The sequence below is a fragment of the Dermacentor andersoni genome, chromosome 10 (genome assembly GCF_023375885.2).
Source record: "Dermacentor andersoni chromosome 10, qqDerAnde1_hic_scaffold, whole genome shotgun sequence".
NCBI lineage: Eukaryota > Metazoa > Arthropoda > Arachnida > Ixodida > Ixodidae > Dermacentor > Dermacentor andersoni.
In genome coordinates, this window is record NC_092823.1 from 28,701,004 (window position 1) to 28,709,973 (window position 8,970).

General features: G+C 42.7%; 1 long non-coding RNA gene across 1 annotated transcript; it reads right to left on the reverse strand.

Moving 5' to 3' along the window:
• Window positions 1-1,063: 1,063 nt before the first annotated feature.
• On the reverse strand, window positions 1,064-8,572 carry LOC126518974 (uncharacterized). Its single transcript, XR_008610041.2, has 6 exons — window positions 8,262-8,572; window positions 7,478-7,586; window positions 6,238-6,364; window positions 3,777-3,889; window positions 1,961-2,181; window positions 1,064-1,189 (listed from the first exon to the last, which is right to left on the reverse strand). It is a non-coding gene; the product is annotated as an uncharacterized lncRNA (long non-coding RNA).
• Between the last annotated feature and the right edge of the window lie 398 nt (window positions 8,573-8,970).

An 8,970-nucleotide genomic window follows, 5' to 3' on the forward strand; every position in this document is an offset into this window, starting at 1 on the left:
ACGTAAAACTGCTTGCTTATTATTCATTAATTAGACCTAAACTTGAATATGTATGTGTTGTTTGGGACCCGTTTACTAAACAAAATATTAACTGTCTCGAAAGGGTACAGAAAAAAGCCGTACGATTCATATATTCTAAATTCTATCGCTACGATTCCCCCTCACAAATAATGCGTGAAAATGGCATCGAAGTCCTTGAGCAGCGAAGGCAACACTTAAGAATTCGATTTCTTACGATCCTTATTAATGGAGACTTATCAATTAATCCTGCATCGTATCTCTTCAGTACAACGTCTAGGTTTATTCGACACCATCATCCGAATTTACTAACACCTTATTTAGCACGGACGGATGTATTCAAGTATTCTTTTTTGCCCCGAACTATAACAGACTGGAATAACTCGCTGTTGCCTGCTTCAATTGATTGACTCATTGTATTACTGTTGTGTCTTACCACCTTACTTGATTGAATAATGCATTGCAATATTTTTTGTGTTTAACCACCCTGCTTGGACCTGTTTTAGGTCTGCAGTATGAAATAAATGAAATAAAAAAATACGTGATACAAAAAAAGTGTTTTTCCGAGCCACAAGGTCACCCGCCAGTGCCTTCCCTATTGAAAAAATATGTATGAGAATTGTACGAGAACTTCTCTACGCTATTATTGCTCCGTAGACTCTACGATGTCGTATGTCACATGTGTACGAGAGGACATCGTTACTGAACGAGATCGTTCTCGTATGGGTACATTAAACGAGATTATTCTCGCATAGCTATGCTTGACGAGATAGTTCTCGCACGTCTATGCTCAACGATATCGTTCTCGTTTGTGCATGCTACATGAAAATATTCTCGTTCAGCTATGCAAAATGACACTATTCTTGTTTAGCTGCATTCTACAAGTGTTCTCATTTGTGTTGAATGAGTTTTGTTCATGCAATATTTTTGGTGAAGTTCCACACAGTAACATCTACTGCCAACATTACAGCGAGTTAATTTCTATCATGTGAGTCGGCCGATGTGCCAGCTCGGAGACAAAGAGGACACTTTTTAGGGCCCACAATTAACACAAACCATCTTTATTTTGCATCCCGAAGCATGGTGGCCAGGTGCTTGTTCAGGTCCTTCAGCCTCCTTGCCTCTGTATCCACGGTGCTTGGCGTTTTTGAAACAAAGTGCTCGTATGCCTCTGCAAAAAAATGTAAACAAAGCAGCCGGCACTGTTAGATTCTAACAAGCCATTGGAACTGACATGCACAATAGGTGGCTCCACTGCATAACTGAATGGGCTGGTTCTTGCATGATATTGAGTAAAGCGTGAAAATCTCACAGAGAAACAGGAAATAGAAAACACGGAGGCTTATGAGTTTTTTACCTATGTAAATTGATATTTCAACATTAACCACAGCAGTTGAAAGCAAGTGCTCGTCCTCGCATTGTCTTGTTCCTGTCTCTGTTAAATGTTCGTGTTTTACAAACAATATAAATGGCTGCAGAATTGCAATACCAGACCACAGAAATAGTCTAATACTTTTCCACAAGTATTTTACATTAAATGAACAAGTATAACAAGCTCATGCAAGTGAATACACAAATAGCACAGCTCTTTGCTACCGCACTGCGGAATATGCAGACGGAAAACACTGCATAGATGCCAGTGCAGAATTGTTTATAGGAACGATTAATGCACCTTTAATACCACTATAGAAACTAAATGATAGTTTTTGTTAGCGAGCTAGAGCACAGCACTTAATATACGCATACAGCTATGCATGCCCCTGATGTGTAGATGTAAACTGTGTCGGCCCATATGAGAGATCACCTCAATACAACCCGATCTTACCGACAGCCCATTATATTCGTGCAGAAAAAGCACCGTGTGATAGGCATTACTCCTTTAACTTCCAAACACTTTGCAATCCTTATGAAAACATGAGCTAGCAGGACAGGGTCTACTTACTTAGATATGCACCAAGATTTTGTGGTGTCAACGCTGGCTTGGCCTCGCCACCTTCCTTTAGCTTTCGCATACATACTTTTGCTCGTAACACTCCTGTGGATTAATTCCTGTGCCTGCCACAAGCATCGGGCAATCTCCCAGGCAAACGTGCTGTCCGTTTTGGCTTGGTTTACCCACATCCACTTCCTAGCACAAATAAATAACCCATTTCGATTGTGAACCTACGAAAGATGAAAATTGCAAGAGATTAGTTACTCATATACAAAAATAGCATATGTGCTCTCAGAAAAAGTATCTTTTCCCGAAATAATGGATAAAAAAGGTAACAGTTATTGAGGGAAACTAGGTTGCCAGACACAGTGATGGCACTCAAGGATAAAACTAAGATATATGCAAAAGGTTCAAAGTTTACATCCTGGCTGTAGGAAAGCCCTAGTCAATGAAGCTTCACTGATAATGGGCCAGGGACAATTCTAGCTCAGAGGATTCACCACATTTAATCCCACAGTCAGCGACAAGCACCTTTTGTACGGGATATACTAGATTTTCTTTACATTTGAGAAGAAGTTTAGGGAAGCAGATGGGAACAGTAGAAAACCACAGTAAAACTTCTTGCATCCTTAAGGAGCTGCTTTGTCCGAGCTAGAAATTTTACCCTTGAGGCTGAAAAAAGTTCTTGCAGTAACCCAGTGAGCTCAAATTACACATGCGGTGAAAGAAGGGGTGTATACAGTAAAAGCTCATTCATTGAAATTTCCCAGGACTGGAACAAAATTCTGAATTAACGGAATGTTGAATTATTAAGGGTATGAAAATAAGAAACAAACGTTCACACAAACACACTTTTATACTGAATTAATCCAGAAATCCTGTTTCTATTTCACACATAAGCAGTATGGGAGCTGCAAATGTCAATTCACGACTGATTATACTGCTTGTAGTGGCAAGGGTGTTGAGGAAGTACTCCTTTGCAGTGCAGTCATAGCACAAGACTTGGTCACATCTTTATCAGAAACGTGCTATTCACTACCACGGGTCCATCCCGATAATTTTTTCACCATTGAGCTGGCTGTAACAGATTGTTCTACAAACTCAATGTAACTGGCTGATTGGATGCCAGAGTGCAGGCCACAGTACAATTATTGTCCTCGATAGCCATCATGTTTGTGAGACTGCGTGCATTGCACCAAGTCACAATGAAAGTGCTACTTGCCACAGTTGACCGCTGCGAACGAAACCGTGGTCATGATCATCACGACTACAGAGTGTGACTATGCAGTTCTGAAAGGCGCCAGCCGCGGGGCGCGGCTGGCGACGTAGGCGCGGAGTAGGTCAATCGCGCGCGCCGGTAACCGAACGAACACGCCGAACAACCACCTCCGATCGCACCCCAGCATTCATAGTAGCCATGCCACGTGTCGCATTCGCAGTTGTGCGAGCAACATGCATTGCCTATTAATCTGTTCTTGCCCCTTCGCTTCTCACTTGATATTGCTGGGAAAGCAGTCAAACTGGATAGTTGTTAGACGCTGGCGGTCATCTCCTTACCTTCCTTATGAATTGTGCGTTAAATGAGGCTTTTTTCTTGGTGAAAGAGTTCTAGTTTAAGGCCTAAACAAGCTCCATGGCAGTTTGCATTTAAGGAGTGTAAGCATCCTCTGAAAACATGTACATGAGGAACACTGCCGAAAGAGCACTTTAAAAAAAGAACACGAGTGTATTTATCACCAAGGCCAACCCTTGTGTCTTCTTAAATATTTATCAAAAGTCAAACTCAAAACTGATACTAAGGTGCAAGGTGTCCATATCATATTACCTTGTGAAAGCACCGTGGTGCCTGGATATTGTGGGACCAACTCGGACGTGGAGATCAGCACTGATCAGCAACACTGCAGTCTGCTTACAGCTTTTCTGCAGGCCCAGCCACACCTGCATTAAAACAAGTGAGCTTGGTGTCACAAGAGTACTGTATTTACCCGCATAATGATCAGACTTTTTTGTAAAAAAAATGGTCGCAAATTCAGATGTGTGATCATTACGCCGGTTAAATTTCCCGCGAAAAGAATTTTTTATCCCGCGTTTGCTGCGGGATGGCAACAGGTCAACAAATAGGTGGCTGCCACTGAGTGTAGTGCGGAACACCAAAACAAAAATGGCGGCCGGCGCAGCAAGCTGAACACACCAAATGCGCCAAATGCGATTTTTTTTTCTCGTGAGTACGTTACATGCATTGAAACAGTTTCTTCCGTATCCGGAATGAATAATATCATTAATATCAGTAAGTCTATGGCAATAACGTAGCCATGTCCACTATGAGGGGGCAGAAACAGATGGGCGCGCTTAGCTGCCAGTGACATAGAAAGACACGGCGGGCATGCTGCGGAAACTGCGGCATTTGTCTTCACTACTATATTAATACAGCACGTTTCCGCTAAGGGTGGGCGAATATCTTAGCTGTATTACAAGTGTTACAAGATTTGTTGCGTGCCCACGAGTGCAGATGAGAAGAATCGAAAGGTGCCTTTTTTGTTGTTCTTGACCACAACCATTACAAAGCCTACACATAATAAAGGCAATTTTGGTTGTAGCTTTTTTGTCATGGAAGTGCGGAAAGTGATGAAAGGAATGAAATCGGGCATCTGCTTAAGAATGTTTGGTGCGTGCAGACTGCTTGGTTTGTCTTGAAGAGTTGTTCGCGTAGCATTCGACAGATGGTAAGCGCGATCATTAATAGCTAGACTTGGCACATGACAGATCGCTGCGGCAAGTTCGGAGTGTGATCAACACAGGAAATAAAAAAAAATCGAATTTGGACGACAAAATTCAGGGCTGTGATCATTACGTGAGTGCGATCATTATGCGAGTAAATACGGTAAATATAGAAAGTGACACTGTGAACAAAGCAATACTTATTAGGTAAAAATAAGGATGAAATGCTGATATTCACCCATAGAAAGCTTTAAGTAACAAAGCTTGCAAGATAAGAAAAATGCAATGTATGGGCCATCTGTACAAGAACATTAATCGAAGGTCCCTTCATTTTTTTAGTCCCTTCTCCTCATGCATAGATGGCAGTCGGGTTAAGTAAACTGGGCCAGATTACCACATAGTGTAAGCAAAGGTGGTCACTTTGTGGGCCAATTATGATACCATAGCACGACACGCATCCCTACAGTCGTTTTAATGTGTTCTGTAATGCTAGCCATCTTGTAGGCCCTACAGTGTCAAAGCATCCATAACCCTAACAGCGTTACCCAGTAGGGATAACCAATAAGTGTGCACAGCAGCACAACTCAGCATATCTATCAGGAGGCTTTCGTTACACTTTTACAACTCTCCTCCTATGGCTTCATCCCAATTTTTGTCAATACAAGCTTGAAGCATCTGCACAAGCTGAATGCACCAGGGCACCATAAGAAATACCACATCTTTCTAACCAATTCCATGTTTAATATAAGACTGGCAAGTTCACTATCATGGGTAGAACAAACCAAATTGTTCTGGAATCAAGTAATCTTCCACTACCTGTGAAAAAAAAGCACGCAAGAAAGAGTACGTAGAGCACAGGGGTGTTGATGGATATTAAATATCACTGTCGTGCAGTAGACACTACGTCGGCAAAACAGGCCAATGTATAAATGACTGGATTTGCAACCATGTTAACTGAATGCTCAGGTCATTTCGTGGTCACTTGGTAGTGCAAAGCTCACTTACATTATTTTGTTTGAAAACTGTGCAACCGTGGCAATGTATAAGGACCATAGCGCTGGCGAAATTCGTTAAGATTTCCTGATATGTGTGACAGGGAATCTGCAAGTTGGCTCCACCTCCAGTGGACTATCATATAGCAAGACTGCTTATTTATCATTGTAAAACAAGCGTCATAGTAGCCATGCCATGTGTCCTTTTCGCGGTTGTGTGAGCAACATGCATTTTCGATTTATCTGTTCTTGCCCTTTCACCTCTCGCTTTATAGTGCTGTGCAAGCAGTAAAACTGGATGGTTGTTAGACTTATGTCCTGTCACTTCCTCACCTTTCTTATGAATTGTGCATTAAATAAGGCTTTTCTTTTGGTGAAAGAGTGCTACATTAAGGCATAAACAAGTTCCATGGCGGTTTGCATTTAAGCATCTTCTGAAAACATGTACATGAGGAACACTGCAAGAAGAACGCTTTAAAAAAGAACACGAGTGTATTTATCACCAAGGCCAACCCTTGTGTCTTAGCATATTTCTCAAAACTGATACTGACGTGCAAGGTGTCTATATCATATTACCTTGTCAATGAAGCAAAGCACAGTGGCGCCTGGACGTTGTGAGGCCAACTCAGACGTAGAGATCAGCACCAGCACTGATCAGCAACACAGTAGTGTGCTTACACTCTTTCTGCAGGCCCAGCCACATCTGCATTAAAACAAGTGAGCTTATTCTCACAAGAGTATAATATAAAAAGTGACACTATGAACAAAGTAATTCTTATTAGGTATAAATAGGAATGAAATGCTGATATTCGCCCATAGAAAGCTTTGAGTTAACAAAGCCTGCAAGATACGAAAAGTGCAATGTATGAGCCAACTGTGCAAAAACATTAATCGAAGGTCCCTTTTTTGCGCTTCTGTCCTCCTCGTGCATAGATGGCAGACAGGTTAAGTAAACTGGACCAGACTGCCCTGTAGGGTAAGCAAAGGTGGTCACTTCTTCGGGGAGCAGCCTATAGGCTGCTTCTTGAGAGTATTAGAAAATGCGAATAATGCATGTATGCATTATTCACAAGAGGCCTTGTTTCTCTGAGAATGCCACAGCCAATCACATATTTCAAATTGACCATTTTAAAATGCATGCAAAGTACAGCATGGCTTTGAGGGTACCCCAGACTACTGAAATTCACATCAGCCAAGTTCAGCAGACAACACCATAATTAAGCCTCCAGAAGTTGTGCATTTTACTGCAAGTTAACAGAATAATGAGGAAGAGAAGGTGAGGGAGATGGTGCCACTATAGCATAGTTCAAGCTCTATCCCACATCATGTGCAGAAGGGCAAAGAATGCCCAGCTTTCGGTTATACTCGCACCTGTGACCACTGCACCATGTTGACTGACATGCGTAACAAGCAGTTTGTGATACCACGTTATTACATCCTGCAACTGACGTGACATCAGAGATCAGCTTCAAGCTTGACGCTATGCTATACTAGGGACAGATAATGAACTGGCTACATTAAAATCTAAAGCAAAAGTGTTGAACATTGTTTGCCAAACCTGCCAGCCTCTGCACTTCATATTTTGCAAAAATTCTAGACAGAAATCCTGTGTTGGAAAGACAGCATGCACTTTCCTAAAGCTTGCTCTCAGCGCCCACATTTTTCTATGCATACATTATTAACCACTATTTACCTTGACACGCTGTACACAAACAGCACACTTGGAAAAGCAGAAACTAATCGGGAAAGTTGGCAGGTACCAAATACACAAATAGAACCTAGAACACATAAATGGCTGTGACCGTTTTGTACGTACCTTGTCAAAGCAGGCAGATCAGATGCTTTGTCGTGCTGTTCAGGCTGCATGGTGCCGCAGTCTCCTTTGTGGTGCAGAGATGCCTCCGTCTCAGGAAATTGTGACATCCCTAAACAATAAATGTTCAGCTTATTGTAATCACTGCTGAATCTGCAAACTTGTGATTTAACAACATCGCGTCAAATTGTGGAAAGCTCTCGTACAGCCAGCTACAAGAAGCTGCATCCGCTTAGACAAATAAATATTTCATTCTTACATCACAGGCGGTTATTAAACGTGTCAAAGGCACGAAAACAAACAGAACACTAAACACAAGAAATACAGGTTGTCTTGGCGACAATCTATAAGCATCAAAGTTTGCATACAAGCTAAAAGCTTCTCACGAGTCAGATCATTTGGATGCCGTCGCGCGTTGGCGTTAGCTGTGAAAACATTTGCACAACACATCAACGTACTTCTAGAATTGTCTATACGATTTCTTGCTGAGGAATTACGTACAGAAGCAGTGACATTCCCTGCTTGAATTTTTGTGCCCGTTCAGACCAAGCGATGCCCCGGCGCTAGCATACTTCATAACAAAAAGAAAATAAACAATAGATGAAGCTCTTAACAACATCAATCTCGGGGTAATTTTCGTGAAACGTTTTCCTAAATGTGCACTACGATATCGAACGAACATTAGGGAATCACTGTCACTGTTTTTGTAGCTGTACTAATCATCTTCTGCTGCGCATGACAAGGTACACTACATGAACCATAAGAATGCGCTAGGCGCCGGACTTACCTTCTGAGGCGAGCGCTCCTTCGTGTCCGTTCACGCCGCATCGACTGCACCAACAGTCCGTCCAACGTAGTGTTGAATTGCGGTGAACTACAGTACGCGATAGCACAACTATCAACACATTCTTCCGTGCACTGTGAGCCGATGCGGGAGCGGCGAGAGTACAACACTTCTCATGAGCCGGGCACAAAGAAAGCGCGTGTGGACCGCACTACGATAATCAACAACGGCGCACAGCAAGAAACATACAGCGAGCTAATAGCATTGCACAGGACCCAGGGCTTAGTGATCGTTAATTCGCTCAAAAAATGAGCACATGTTCTCTACGCACCGCGTAAATATGATCAAACGATCAGTACCACATCGACCGCCCGGGCCGCCGCAACAACGTTTATAGATTCTCTTTAAGTACCCCAACTCCTAGCCTATGCGCACCATTTAGCCCGCTACCGTTCACGCCACCGCAGCGCTGCCATCGACCTCCGCGCCAAGCGTCCAAGCGTCGTCTGCCATAGCCTGGCACGGTTATAGGTGCTTGTCGCGGCACTCGGCATTTACATGGTGCTCGCTGAATAAAGCAGCCGTTATTTCTTTCTGTTGTTGTTTAAGCTGAAGTATAATATTTTACAGACACCATACCTGGGGGTACAGGTCCGAAAAAAGGAATGAGATGAAAAAAAAGTGGGCCTACAAACCAAAGTGCGCACGCAAT